Here is a 14,337-nt window from a genome sequence, read left to right as displayed (position 1 = left end):
TTTAACAAGTTTTTTGACGTTATTGAAACAGAAATAAAAAAACGCCAGTTTTGAAGGCATTTTCAGAAGAACAGTTTGGTTGGTAAATTTGGACCTCCAATTTTCATTTAATTGATTAAAAGCTAAAATATTAAATTGTTATTTTTTTAATGATCATTAAAAGAAAGCTGGCCTTAATGATTGATTTAACATATAAATTCAATTTGCTCACTTTTAAGTTGACAATTCTAAGAAGAACAGCGACTATCACAGTCACCTTGTATGTTTAAGTAACAATTTTAAACGAAACAATTTTTAAAAGCTCCATTGAAATTTTAAGACGTGCATGGACATCACGCCAAGGCTGAAGAAGTTTATTATTACAAATCAATGTATCTAAAAAAAATCTTCGTGGTAAGAACGCTTAAGGGGTCCTTTTCAAATATCCGTGACCTAGAAAATATTTTACCTCGCAATTTTGGGTTTATTTGTATTTTTATTTTTTTTATATATTTAAAAGGAGGCGCGAATATAAAAAGAAGCTTTATGAATGGTCGTGCGCCTCCATGAAAATATATGAAAAAACTTAGAATTGGATAAAAAACAAAAATCCACAGGATAAATATTTTCTGAGTCACAATTTTTTTTATCTTGAAATCCTGTCCTATCCTAAAATTTTGAGATTTGTTCAACGATATTTTGCAACAATATCAAAATAGTTTGCCTAAGGATCAACATTCTCAGACACTTTTAATTTTTTGTACAAAGTTATAAACAAAATTCGCATGTTGAGTTCCAAGTAATAGATTGTTATAGTCGTTGAATATTTGTTGGAAGAGTTATCCTGTCAGTGATTTTTTTTTGTTTTCGATTTCCAAAAATACTGATTATTATTTATATTTTTTGATGTACCTCGTAACTTTTTTCCTGAACATTGATTTACTTAAAACCACCAAGACATTCGCTATCGGGGTATAAGAAGACTGTGTGTGTACTTTTTTCAGAAAGAATTAGATTAAATTTGGTCAAATTTGAGTTTAAAGGGTACATCAATATTGGAAAAAGGATGCAAACAAAAATCAATTAAATATTTCTGAGTACATAACCAATATTGTTTTTATTTTATTTTTTTAGTCATGATGATACTACATACTTGGGTAAGAGCTGATTAACTGGTTATAATTTAGTGATCTCTTTAAAAAAAAATGGCAACGCAGCGCATGCAACTTGAAAAAAAATATAAGAAGTTTTGTAAATAAATCTGCTCTATAGCAAATACTAAAAAATAAAAAATAAACATATTTTTTGTTGAATTTAAGATAACTCCGACTCCGACTCCAACTCCGGGTAATCGGAAATTTTCGGCGCTGACTCCGACTCCGACTCTAGCTAATAAAATTTAGCCGGCTCCGACTCCGACTCCGACTACGACTCCGACTACGACTACGACTACCGACCGACTACGGCTACGACTCCGACTCCGACTCCAGGCTTCCCAAAAAGACCCGACTACACTGATTCCGGCTCCGACTCCGACTCCGACTCCACAGCCCTGTTGTATACACCCACAGGAAAAAAATACATCAGAATCTGTCATAGTGAATTTGCTACAAAAAATGTTACCTTTTATAACAGATTTTGTAACAAGCCCGTATATAATTTTTGCCCGTGTGTAAACACGTCAGTGATCTGCAGTCATTCATGAGCATGAGGACTTAACAGGTTGCTCGTGCTCGCTCCTGCTCATCGCATGCGCTCGCGCTCAATGAGCGCTCATCAAAGTAGGTAGATTTTTTTTTAAGCAAAGCATTCCAATTTAACTTTGCAAGGTTATTTTTTGGAGTGTTACAATATTCTACAAAGTTGTAGAATTGTCTCAATTTTGAATTGTCAAAGTGGAACCAACGTACTGATCACAAAAGTAGAGAGTATTGTTATCGATCATTAAACTTTTTTGTATTCCGACGATTTTAAAAATCTTACTGTGGAAAAATATCAACGAAAAATGTCGCTCTTGACAAGATATGACGTATTAAACCCTCCCAAGAAAAGACAGTACAGAATTGGCCACAGTTACCATGTTCCGGGACCCCGGTGGAAGATTTTTTTATTTAAAAAAGAGAGTTTCCCTAGTTGATCAATTGGTCTTGAAAGTAAGACTTGTTGTTTAAATTTTTATTTATTTTGCTGCTTCCTCAATCTCGGCAAAAGCCGAGGGACAAAATCTTTGAAAAATATTTGCATCGGCCTTATACGCTATTTCCACTAAAATTTAGAACGAAAAAAAACGTGGGCTCACGAGGCTTTTCAATTAGAAAATAAATAAATCTTAAAGAGATGATGTGTTTTTTCTTTCAGGGTTGTTTTTCCAGAAAGCCCGTCAAATTTCCTACAAGTTTGCCTTCGTCCACTTTTTCATACGTTCAATTATTTGGGGTAACAAAAATTTCTGAAACGGGTAATTTTCAGCCCATTTTTGGGAATTCCAGGGAAATTTTTAGGTTCATTGTTCTGATCTTTATTCTGACTAATATTTTGCAACAAAATTTTACAAGACGGTGACTTTAAAAACTTTCAACTTATTCTTCCTGTACAATTCTATTTTAAATATTGAATGAATGTTCTGAAAGAGTTATTTTTTTTTTTCAAATGATATAACATCAACAAAAATTTACAAAAATGACTGCGCAGGCTAAACTCGTGGAGAAGCATGAAGTTTGGGTTTCCCAAAAACACATGCACTTGGAATTTTTCAAAAATATTTAGACAGGGCCGAATGTTTTTTTTTTTTTCAAGGTTTGTATGGAGAATTAGGGCGGTTCATATGATGTTGCATACAATCAAAAATTGAATGCAATATGTGAAAGTAGCAAACAGCACTAAATCTCAATACAAAATTTGGAGAAAAATCATTTGGCCCTGTCTAGCTTTTTTTGAAAAATTCAAATTGGGAACCCCAAACATCATGCTTCCCATCGAGCTGAGCCTGTGCAGAAATTTTGTTGGTCGGTGAAATTCTTTTAAATGCAAGCAAGTTCTATTTTAAGTTTTTAATGATTCAGAAATTAATCAAATACTTGAACTTAAAATATCATTTAAAAAAAAAGCTGAGTATAAGACCCTTAGTTGCTGAGATATTGCCATGCAAAGATTTAAAAACAAGAAAATTGATGTTTACCTGAAAATGGCTATATCTTGAAAACGGTGCACATTATCAAAATTTCACTACAATACTTTTTGATTGCAAATTCGATTTAACGTCGAAAAATAAAGTTTAAAAATGTATGCGATCAATATTTCGATTTTTTTAAAACATCAGTATTGATTAAAAAAATGCATAAGGCGTTATCCATAAAGTACGTCACGCTCTTAGGGGAGGGGGGGGGGGGTTGGCGCAAGTGTGACAAAGGGAAGAGAGGGGGTACGTGAGACTGTGACGTCAAGCTAAACTATACTGAAAATTCATTCAGAAAATATAGCTTAAATAGTTTAATGTTTAATAAACTTTACTCATAAATAAAACACGATTCAAACTATAAGAAACAGAGTTTTAGTTTATAGATTAAATATGCTTAAAAAACTGTGATGGTAATAGTGATTTCTATCACTATAACATTGAACAAAATAAAAAAATCAAACGCATCCTGCAAAAATTACAAACTTTCTCGATTGATTTCAAAATTTAAAAATAATGCTTTTAATAAAACATGCTAAAATTGTACAAATAAAACAAAATGGTGGGGTCCATTTTAACGTGACGTACTTTTCGAGGGGGGGTCAGAGCCAGTGTGACATAGGGGGGAGGGGGGTTAATTTTGGCCGTTTTTAGCGTGACATACTTTATGGATGACGCCTAACTCGGTCAAAATTGTTCTGCACAATCAGGAAATTTCTGAAAAGTTGGCATTTGAAATCCCCAAATCACCAATTTTTTTTACCGTGTACCATTTTTTCAGTGTTGTCTTTATCCATACCAACAACTTTGCCCAAGACACCAAATCGATCAAAAAATTCCTTCAGAAGATACAGATTTTTTTGTATGGACAGCTGCCAAATTTGTATGGAAATTTATATGGACAAATTAATGATACAAAATGACTTCTTTGAGCATACCGAAGGTACCAAAAAAGTTTCAGCCGGATTGAAAAATACAAAAAAATCGAATGACCGAAATCTCTGAAAATTGCTCATCCTTTAAAAAGCTTCTGGTTTGGGACTCTCAGAGAGAGATTGAAGTTTTTTGGAATAGGTTTATTTTTTATGGTTCACTTTCACTTGTTGTCTTATCTATAAAAAAACATGATCTTATTGATTGAAAATACTAATCATTTAATGATTTTTAGCATTTTCGAGATGCATATTAGCAATTGTAGCTCAAACTGGAATTTTCAAGTAATTTTCACTAGACTTTATCCGATATCATTGAAACTTTGTAGGCATTCAGTCATGGCATTTTCCTTAAAGGTTCTTTTTAAACTCAAGTCGTGGTGTCAATATAGCAATGCCTTTCCATTTCACCTTAATCGATTTTCATCTAGATGATAGAGTGTGTGCACAGTTCGATCAAATAAATTTGTATACTAAAATGCACTACTCCCAAAGTAGATTGACTTGCAAATATCTGAAGTGATCGTTCCAGGAGCCTTTTAGAAAATATTTTCAACAGTAAGGTACACAGGAACCGACACTTCATCCAATAAAATATCCCATTAAATTGCACTCTCTCACTCATGAAATCTGAAAGGCAAACATCATGAAAGCAAGCGCCAGTTGGCATACATAATATTTTCCCACACTGAAGGCCTCACCACGCCATCGAAGTTAATGAAATCGGCAAACGTTGACAGCAAGTGCCGCTCCCCTCCTTTTGTCCTTTCACACCCTCCAGACTGCCCCACCAAGCTTCACACTGTAAATTAATTAAAATTTATTAGCATACACTTACACGCTGTCATAATTTCAATTTATTCATTCATGACACAGCCCGACGACACTCCCCCTCCACGACTCATTTTTCCACATCAATTACCCAGCTTTTCCTTGCTGGCTTGCGCTCATCAGCTGTTTGGGGGCGCGCGAAGATGCAAAAGCACCCCCCACAAGGCAAATGGCTTATTGACAGTTTTAATCAGGGCTTAAGCCTTGTCAATTAACGTCTCCCCGGCAGCTCGTTTATGAGCAGTGTCGTTTTTCACTTTGGTGGGAAATTTGAGCAAATTGTTGCACAGAGCGCTTCAAAGAATAGTTTTTGATTGATTTTCAGTAAAGAATAATTAATTGGGCAAAAAATTAATATTTCTACCAAATTCCTCTAGTGAGAAGACCATTAAATTCACTGGAGCATTTTATAATTTAATTCATTATCAAAATGGCATGCAATTAGCGGACATGCCAAAATCTAACTTTTGAATAGCTCAATTTCATTGAGTGGGGCGTGTTGAATGGACGATCTCGCGCATAGTTCTGGCCAGTGTCTGAAAATAATTGCAGCCCCGATAGTCGGTGTAATTATTTTCGATATGGTTAAATTTACGAACCACACAGATGCTGGTCGTTTGTTTTCCCTCAAATTCACGGCGTGCTTGAGGATGCTTTCTATGAAAATTTTATATTTCTTTCTGTCTTTTCTGTAGTTTTGTTTTCGACTAGAAGAAAAGTATGTAATTTCATCGAGCACATAATGTTGACATATTACCACTTTGACGTTCAATAACAGCTTCTAAGTGGCGTTTTCGATTGAAACCGAGTAGAATATTGCTAAGTCGGAAGTGAGCAAGCAAATTCTATCAAAACTTCGGCAAAAATAAAGTCAATATCCTAATATTGTTCCATAACGTATAATTCTGTTCCGCTTGAACTAATAACAGCTAGACAATTCCAGTAGTCAAAAAGTATAAAACATCGTTTCAGTATTTTTGTGGCAGGTGGCGCGGGTTTCACCATAAATTGTCCAAGTGTGAGATTTTTTGTAGGAAATTTGATTCGGATTTTTGAAGATTTTTTAATTTAAAATTATTTTCTTATTTACGATTTATATACCTCTTATATAATTTCAAGTAAATAAAATGCTAATCACATTGCTAATTACTCATCAGCATCAATTTCTTGTCACTCTATTGAAAAGTCATACTTTTATTAAAAAAATAGAAAATATCTTTAAAAAAATTCAGAAGATGACATTTTTCTCAAAAGTGTCGCTTTTGTTTCGATAAAATCAATATATTCAACAAAAAAAAATATGCTGAATCGATTTTATATATTTTCGCAATGAATTGCGATGTTAATATTAAACGCAGCAAATAAAGAAAAATTGTTTTTTAGCACTATAAAATTCCTAAAATATATTTAACTACCTGTGTTTCGCCAAAAAGGGTTTTCTTGCCCCTAAATATTGCATTATGAAATAGTTAAAAAATAAAAAGAGACGGCTGAGAAAATTTCAGTATTTTAAACAAAAAAGTTTAACTGTGCAAATCAACCAGTGCTTTTCACACTAAGATTATTGTTACAGATATTTTAGTATCTTCAAAACTACGGGAACTATTGAAACATTTTTTTATTCATCCCCTTAAGTGCTGTCTAAAACCAAATATTACAATCAGCTATTCACCACGAAAACAGCATGATTCACCGTGTTAGGGTGGTTCAAAAATTACTATTTTCGTCGATTTTTGCACAAACCATCTTTTTCAAAAAATCATAACTCCGCCCCATTTTAACCGATTTTAGCTGTCTTGAGCGCAAACGAAAGGAAATTAGATAGGCTTTTAAATAAAAATAGTGAAAAGTTTCGAATATCTAGCCTTACAATTGAAAAGGTCAAATGAAAACTTAAAATGCTCTTTTGAAGGTCTCGAGACCAAAAAGTGTATTTTTATCAGATTTTACATAAGATATCAAAAAATTGTGCAGTTATGTTTACAATATTCCGAGATATAGCTGGGTTTTTAGATGCGCCGCACGCAAAAACGGCAAAATGACGAAATCGGCAAAAAAACGAGTTTTTTACTAAAACTGCGATAACTCAAAATTATGTTATGTTATGTTATGTTATGTTATGTTATGTTATGTTATGTTATGTTATGTTATGTTATGTTATGTTATGTTATGTTATGTTATGTTATGTTATGTTATGTTATGTTATGTTATGTTATGTTATGTTATGTTATGTTATGTTATGTTATGTTATGTTATGTTATGTTATGTTATGTTATGTTATGTTATGTTATGTTATGTTATGTTATGTTATGTTATGTTATGTTATGTTAAGTAGCTGGAAATTCATTACAAAGATTACAATACTTGAATTTTGGTCGTTGAAAATGTATTTTTTCCAAGACCATTCTAATAATTTAGAGAAACATTTTTTTTTTCAAATAATTTAAATTTTTGATAAAAATAGATGTCTTGTCAACTACCAATATTAGTTATTTTGATGCTTCTTTAAAAATATTTTTGCGTTTTTTGCGAAATAAATAATGTTCAGTTAATACTCAGATATTTTGAAAACTTATGATAGCAAAACAACTGGACTGATGAACTGTAAATTTTGTTTTATTTTTTCCAGTTTGGTCAGAGTCAACGATCATAAACTTTAAAGTAAATTTGCAGTGGACTTAGGCCGATTCAAGTTCACTAAATTCATCTAAATTGAATACTGTCGTTAAGAGCCTGTTCAACGATCCTAAATCATATTTTGATGAGACTGAAGCGTTTACTGAGAATCACTTATAAAAAGTCCAGTTTTTCTTGGCTTGAAACATATTTTTTTTATTTCCAATTCTCCCCGTTGATCTTAACCAGGACCGTGGGACACAAACCTTTATACAAATTTGTAATAGCCTTACTATTTTTGTTTGAAACTTAAAAATGCAAACAATGTAAATAATGTTAAAGCAATTCAGGAATGTCATTCCAGTGTATTTCATCTCTTATCTTCTAACAAAATCAAAAAGTTTTCGTTTTATGCTTGATCTTCTCAAACCAGGACCTTGACCTTTTATTGAAAAAAAAAAAAAAACATGATGTTTATTTCAACTTTTGTGGAAAATCAGATTAAATTATTTTTGAAACATATAAAATGCAACAGTTTTACACAGTTGAAATCATACTTAATTTTGCGGTATTTTCTAACCCAGCCGTGTTTCTAAACCCGTCGTCAGATAACAATACATTAGAATCGTGGAACCAGGCTGCGGGTGTGTGTTTGCTCGCGGCTGTCAATGTGGTCAACCAAATGCCCGTTGGTTTGTTGTGCTAGAGTGCCAAAAGGGCTTCCCCCCTTCTCCATCAACGTTTCAAATCAGATCGCTTTCACGTTTAAATTGCGCCTGTCAAACGGCAAATCGATTATAAAGTTTATATTCATCATTCAATTTAATGCAATTAGTGGCTGCCACTATCGACACGGGGCACTTAAATTTGAGGGAAATAAAAAGAGTTGTCGGTTATGGGTTGGGCGGAGATAGTTTGTGTGGGTGTGTGTTTTTTATGTGATTCATTGGGGAAATGGATTTTAGAAATTACGAGCACATTGAAGCATGACTAAATGGGCAATTAAATATTAAACGCTTTCGACCAAAACTTATGAGAGGGTCAACCGTTTTATGCTCCGTTAGACCTTCAGAATAAAAGTTAACTAATTTCCCTTGCGGCAATTGCGGCAATTTCCACAACCTTTGCTGGTAGTGAATTTCATAATATTATCTAGACTATTCTACTAAAATCCAATTCATCTATCAAAAGATGTGCTCCATTTGTTACCGAGTAACCGTAGGCAAGAGATAATCTTTTTCAGCTCCAAAATTGCTTGATAAAAAGTCGTCACAGTGTTGCCAACCCACTGATCCTTGCTCTCAATCTGTTGCATGGATCACCACGCTCCAAACCAATGAGGAAGCATAAAATTTGCCCCTTTTTACCATGAAAGCATCACAAAAAATACTGAAAAAAAATACAACCGACTAAGCCCAGCTTCGACGTACGTGGATGGAATAATAAACGACGGATTTGGAGTTATTTCCATGGATTCGCGCGCGCCCGGGTACAATTTTCAAACATGTTATCAACCATCGGCCCATCGGTATCAACATCCTACACATATTTTCGACGCCCCAACAACAGTAGCATCTACCAATCACACAGGGCAGTGTTGCCAGGCGATGGGTGCCAAAGGGCAGCTTAACTCCACCCTCGATGATGCTCGATGTTTTCATTTTTTAAACTTGAGGAGAAATTTTCAATTAAGTTTTTATGCAAATATAGGATGATGTTTGAAACCACATCATTTAATGACAATAAAATAAATGAAACTAAATCTTTTAAAATGTTATAAAACATCAACATAGCAAAACTTACCTTAAAAAGTATGCACATGTCCCCATTTGTATTGCAAAGGGCTTCTGGTGCTGGCCGGCTTGGGAACGTTTCAACTATAAGTCCCAATATGGATGCATTTGGCGAAAAAACGGCTTCCCGGTCTCGATGCGTGTGAAGCTTCGTTTATTGAGCATTCGAACAGTGGGCTTTTATTTGCCGACAATTTTCGGATGGAAATTGAAATGTTTTTCAGTGTCTTTTTGTCTTTTTGTCATTTTTGTCGTTTTTGTCGTTTTTGTCGTTTTTGCCGTTTTTGTCGTTTTTGTCGTTTTTGCCGTTTTTGTCGTTTTTGTCGTTTTTGTCGTTTCTGTCGTTTTTGTCGTTTTTGCCGTTTTTGTCGTTTTTGTCATTTTTGTCGTTTTTGTCGTTTTTGTCGTTTTTGTCGTTTTTGTCGTTTTTGTCGTTTTTGTTGTTTTTTCGTTTTTGTCGTTTTTGTCGTTTTTGTCGTTTTTGTCGTTTTTGTCGTTTTTGTCGTTTTTGTCGTTTTTGTCGTTTTTGTCGTTTTTGTCGTTTTTGTCGTTTTTGTCGTTTTTGTCGTTTTTGTCGTTTTTGTCTTTTTGTCTTTTTGTCTTTTTGTCTTTTTGTCTTTTTGTCTTTTTGTCTTTTTGTCTTTTTGTCTTTTTGTCTTTTTGTCTTTTTGTCTTTTTGTCTTTTTGTCTTTTTGTCTTTTTGTCTTTTTGTCTTTTTGTCTTTTTGTCTTTTTGTCTTTTTGTCTTTTTGTCTTTTTGTCTTTTTGTCTTTTTGTCTTTTTGTCTTTTTGTCTTTTTGTCGTTTTTGTCGTTTTTGTCGTTTTTGTCGTTTTTGTCGTTTTTGTCGTTTTTGTCGTTTTTGTCGTTTTTGTCGTTTTTGTCGTTTTGTCGTTTTTGTCGTTTTTGTCGTTTTTGTCGTTTTTGTCGTTTTTGTCGTTTTTGTCGTTTTTGTCGTTTTTGTCGTTTTTGTCGTTTTTGTCGTTTTTGTCGTTTTTGTCGTTTTTGTCGTTTTTGTCGTTTTTGTCGTTTTTGTCTTTTTGTCTTTTTGTCTTTTTGTCTTTTGTTCCCACAGTGCTCCCAATATAATATTGTCGCCAACCCTTCGCTGAAGATCGCGCGCACGTGGCAGGGACCAATTTGGGGAGAGACCAAGTGCCATTTCTGAGGTTATGGTCCCTCGGAACGACGTACGGAATTCCAGAGGGGGGAGAACCTTTGCCCCGTGGCGTTGCGCCTTTTTGTTCCAAATGACTCAATCAATTTTGCACGGGTCGTTACGGGCGTTATTTTTTTCCGTAGTTGTTCATTCTTTCGTGTTTTTTTCTGTTGTGTGATGTTGTTTTCGATTTTGGTCACTCGATCGTATAGAAGTGGAAGTGTGAATGATTGCAGATTTGGTACTTGAAGCGAGTTGTGGGGAAGTTTCGATAAAAAGGGGACCGATGCAATCGATTTTGGAGCGATTTTGATCTTAACAGCATCTCGTTACGGATTGTATAGTTCATTGAACTTTTTTTTGAAAGGGTATTCATATTGATCAGCACATGATAAAAAAATCTAAATGGTTGAATTGATTCTGTCTGATATTGGTGCGATAAATTTTCATTATATATCATTGATAAAAAAACTTCCAGAGGAACGAGTTCAAGCAGCGATAATTGGACGTTATCCATTGTACCACTCTGGGAAAAAGCTGATAATGTTAAGCGAATAATGGTTGATAATCCTGCTGATTAAATTATCGTCACACCGGTTTGGTCAATTCATTATTTCAATTAAGGCCAATTAACATAAATTATTACGTTACGCTTAATTGATCGAATGTTTACCACAACTTGATATGATACTGAAAAAAAAGTTTAATAATTTTTTTCATTGAATTTAACGACAAACAATATTTATTTCGTAGCAAAAACACTATTTTATATTTTTTGTCTGAAATAATTTAGGAGACATCAAATGTCAACTTTTCAGAAAATTTCCAGAATGTGCCAAAAATCATTGACCAAGTTATGAATTTTTGAATCAATGCTGATTTAAATAAAATCGAAATATCGTTTTTCGATGTAAAATCAAATTTGCAATCAAAAAGTACTTTTATGAAATTTAGATTAAGTGCACCATTTTCAAGTGAGAGTTATTTTTAAGTATTTTTTTTGAAAATAGTCGCAGTTAATATTTTTGGAAAATAGTGCCCATGTTTGTCCACTTTGAAAAAAATAATGTTTGAATAGCTGAGAAAATTCCCTATATTTTGCTTTTTAGAAATTTGTTGATACGACCCTAAGTTACTGAAATATTGCCATGCAAAGATTTAAAAACAGGAAAATTGATGTCTGGAGTTTTTTTTGAAAAGGTCCAATAAATCAAATTTCCAGTTTTTGCGTTTTGGGTGTTTTTGAAACCGCCTTGAGTCAGCGGCATCAAAAAACACCCATTAAGCAAAAACTGAAAATTTGGTTTATTGGACCTTTTCAAAAAAAAAAAAAAAAAAGAAAAAAGATGTTTTCTAAGTCTCACCCAAACAACCCACCATGTTCTAAGGCGATATCTTAGTAACTAATGGTCCGATTAGGCTGGTTCAAATATTTTTAAAAGTTTTTGTCACCCCCCCCCCTTCAAAATTGGCCCGAAAAATCAGGGGGCAAAAAAAATATTTTTACAATAAACTTCAAAATTTCAATGAAAATTCAAGGGCAACCAGCTGAAATCAAATTAAAATACATTCTCCTGCGTTTAAAATCATTTTTTGCATGTTTGGGTTTATTAAAAAATCTTAAGATTTTTTGAAAATTTTCGATGCAAAATCTTTTTTTTCGATACATTTTTTGTTTTTGTCAGATCTTAGATTTTTTGAAAACTAATGATTGCAAAACAACTGAACTAGTGTAAAATGCATTTTAAAACACTTTTTTCATTTAAATGTGAAGATTATGGATTGTTATTTAAATTTTTATATTTTTTTATTTTTTAAATATAAAACATTCGTAAAATTTTCCGATCTTTTCGAAAACAACATTTTCAAATTTTCAAATCAAACTAACATTTCAAAAGAGCCAAACATTCAATATTACGCCCTTTTGAAGTGTTAGTCTTTATTTGAAATTTTTAAAAATTTTGTTTTGGAAAATATCAGAAAATTTTACGAATGTCACATATTTTAACATTGTAAATCGGACCATTAGTTGCTGAGATATCGACGTTAGAAAAAGGTGGGTTGTTTGGGTGCGATGAAAACATCAATTTTCCTGTTTTTAATTCTTTGCATGTCAATAGCTTAGCAACTAAGAGTCATATCAACAAAGTTCTAAAAAGAAAACTGTAGAGAATTTTCTCAGAAATATATTTTTTTTAAAGATGGGCAAACATGGGCACTAATTTAAAAAAAATAAATAACTGCGACTTTTTTAAAATAACTTACCTACAAATGGCTATAACTTGAAAACAGTTAACTTTATCAAAATTTCACTTTTTGATTGCAAATTCATTTTTACATTGAAAAATTAAGTTGATAAATTTATGCGACCAATATTTGGATTTTTTAAAACATCTGTATTGATTCAATAATTTATAACTCGGTTTTGATATTCCCTAAAACATATCAGAAAAAAAATCAAAAATTTTTTTTTTTGCAAATCAAGTTTTTGTGACAAAACGTGAAGTTAAAAATTGCCCAAAAATGTTTACCGTGTATCATTTTTCCAGATAAATCCTAATCCATACCTACAACTTTGCCGAAGACACCAAATCGATCGAAAAATTCTTTTAAAAGATATAGATTTTTGAATTTCCATAAATCATTTTTGTATAACCAGCAGCCAAATTTGTATGAAAAATTTATGGACAAACTAATTACATAAAAACATACCTGTAAAAGTAAGTTTTTTAAAAATAAATTTCATAACCTATTTCTAATGCGAGATTAAAGATTGAATTAAAATAAACCAAACCATTATAATCGTGCTTCAAAAATACTCAAATTTTCGTTATAAAAAAAAACAACAGATTACAGTTATGAGAAATGAAAGAAATCAGGCTCCGGGTTTCAGCATGGATGACTTTCTTCTCAAACACTTTTCTGACACTGATAAAGCGTGGAATAAATTGCTCCATTTGTAAACTGCCACGCACAATAGGGTTAAAATTCTCATTTAAAAAAATAATGTGAAAAATACACACCAAAAATACACCCCACGCAATTTTCATTTCACAGCAAATGAAGTGCACTATCGGTGGGCGAGAAAAAAGTCCTTCCCACCACATGCCAATTCGGGCGGAAAACGCATTTACAGCAGCAGCAGCCGCAGACCAGGCCGGGCGAAATTTTCTTCCACGTGAACGAGCTTTTCCCACCGGGGCGAGAAAAACCGCGCACCATTACAAGTGGGATCGACTCTTTTTTGTTTTGTTTTTTTTTTTGGGTTTTGGGATGAAAAGCGCGTGCTGTAATTAAATGGCCATTTTGTAAAATTGGAAGAGGGTAGGGAGGGAGGTGGTTTCCCCTTGCCACAAATGAGTTTTTGATTTTTTTTTCTTCCTTTGGATCGACCAGTACTCCACATCCAGACTAGATAAGGGTTGGAAAGGGGTGTGAGTATTTTGCGGTTTCGAAAAAACCGACCGGATATTGAACCGGGTGAAAAACGGATGGATTTGAGGGCGGAATTTTCACGCCGCTGGAGCTTCTGGTGATGATGATTGAAAATTTAGTGGTTTTGTGAAGCAATTGGGCTGGATTTATGGCTAACTGAGTGTTGTGAGGTGTGCAACGGTGTGAGTAATTCCCGCAAATCGATGATGTGGCGCCTAGTTTGACGTGGAGTGGAGGGTTGTAAATCATTCGGAGATGTAGTCAACAGGCGTTTGAGTATAGAAGAACAGGGTAAAGTGACGTAAGTGCCATCAAATTCCATGTAGTTTAAAAACATGTTTCAATAATTTACAGTCCACAAATCCACATAAATCACTGTCTCCAAGCGAAGGGAATCGATAGAAAAACTAATAAAAACCG

At 33.4% G+C, this 14,337-nt stretch overlaps 1 protein-coding gene across 12 annotated transcripts in view; it reads left to right on the top strand.

The window, feature by feature from the left end:
- Positions 1–14,337, top strand: part of LOC6053082 (collagen alpha-1(XVIII) chain) — a 590,709-nt gene that overhangs the window by 135,286 nt on the left and 441,086 nt on the right. The gene's annotated exons all lie outside the window — the stretch shown is intronic.

The sequence above is a fragment of the Culex quinquefasciatus genome, chromosome 3 (assembly GCF_015732765.1).
Source record: "Culex quinquefasciatus strain JHB chromosome 3, VPISU_Cqui_1.0_pri_paternal, whole genome shotgun sequence".
NCBI lineage: Eukaryota > Metazoa > Arthropoda > Insecta > Diptera > Culicidae > Culex > Culex quinquefasciatus.
The sequence above is the reverse complement of the archived record's forward strand: the minus strand, read 5'-3'. Positions and strand labels throughout refer to the sequence as shown.